At 45.9% G+C, this 1,548-nt stretch overlaps 1 non-coding gene across 1 annotated transcript; it reads left to right on the top strand.

Moving 5' to 3' along the window:
* Positions 1-1,178: 1,178 nt before the first annotated feature.
* trnat-agu (transfer RNA threonine (anticodon AGU)) lies at positions 1,179-1,252 on the top strand. Its single transcript has one exon. It is a non-coding gene; the product is annotated as a tRNA-Thr (tRNA).
* The last annotated feature ends 296 nt before the right edge of the window (positions 1,253-1,548 follow it).

The raw sequence follows: 1,548 nt of genomic DNA on the forward strand, positions 1-1,548 counted from the left end.
GCACTATTTTTCCAGCCACACGTTCATCTGTCTTATCCATCTATTCCTGTACATTCATCTGTCTTATCCATCTATTCCTGTACTCACTTGCACGTGGCACTGGGAGTAATCCGGAGATTATTACTTTTGATGTCCTGCTTGCTAATTTCTTACCTCACTCCCTAAGTTCTGACTGCAGCACAACATCCTTATATCTACCTATGTTGTTGGTTCTGATGTGGACTACCAGTGCTGGCTGTTCACCCTCCCGCTTCAGGGTGCTCTGTAACTGCTCAATGACATCCTTGACCCTGGCACCAGGGAGCCAACACTCCATTCCTGGATTCACGTCTGTGGCCATAGAAACACCTGATTGTTCCCTTGACGATTGAATCACCTACAACTATGGCTTTTCCAGTCTTCCCTGTACTCCCCTTTGCTGCTGAGTCACCCATGGTGTCATGGACTTGGCTCCGGCTGCACTCCCCAGGTGAAGCATCATTGTCCTCTGTATTCAGAACTGAATACCTGCTGGAGAGTGAGACGCACTCGGGGTGTCCTGCACTACCTGCCTGATTCTTTTTGACTGCCTGGTGGTCACCCATTCCCTCTCTCCCTGCATACTCTTAAGCTGTGGGGTGACCACATCTATAAACGTGTTATCTATGTACAAAGAACAAACAACAGTACAGCACAGGAACAGGCCATTCGGCCCTCCAAGCCCGCGCCGATCTTGATGCCTGTCCAAACTAAAACCTTCTGCACTTCAGGGGACCGTATCCCTCTCTTCCCATTCTATTCATGTATTTGTCAAGATGCCTCTTAAACGTCGCTATCTTCCCTGCTTCCACCACCTTCCCCGGCAGCAAGTTCCAGGCACTCACCACCCTCTGTGTAAAGAACTTGCCTCGCACATCCCCTCTAAACTTTGCCCCCCTCGCCTTAAACCTATGTCCCCTCGTAACTGACTCTGTCACCCTGTGAAAAAGCTTCTGACTATCCACTCTGTCTCTGCCACTCATAACTTTGTCAACCTCTATCATGTCGCCCCTCCACCTCCATTCTCAGTTTTGGGAAAAATAGAGTATATGACTGTATCAGTAAGTAGGAAAAGTTAAAATATGTTGTGACCAGTGGAGACGTGTGATGAGAATAAACAGATCCTCCTCTGATTTCAACTACACAAGCATTTGTGATTTGGCTCTGTAGCTTAGTTGGTTAAAGCACCTGTCTAGTAAACAGAAGAGCCTGGGTTCTACTCCCAGCAGAGCTTTATTTCACATTTGTGATATGCTTTAGAAGTTTCCTTGTCAATCATTTATATCTCTGTTTTGTGAACTTGAACTTGGAATTCAAATTACATGATGAATTTCAGTCACAGGAGAAAACAGCCTTTGTGAAGGATGTGAGTTGGGAATGGCTGTTCCTCCTTGTCCAGAAATTCAGTGCTGATACGCCAAAGGCAACTTCTTTGATACAAATTTGTTCACGGTTACATTCAATCTGGAAAACAGCTCGACATTAATCTCACTGAAGGAAAGTGTGACTGCGTTGTATGTTTCAGAGTGT

Source organism: Heterodontus francisci, chromosome 35 (genome assembly GCF_036365525.1).
Source record: "Heterodontus francisci isolate sHetFra1 chromosome 35, sHetFra1.hap1, whole genome shotgun sequence".
NCBI lineage: Eukaryota > Metazoa > Chordata > Chondrichthyes > Heterodontiformes > Heterodontidae > Heterodontus > Heterodontus francisci.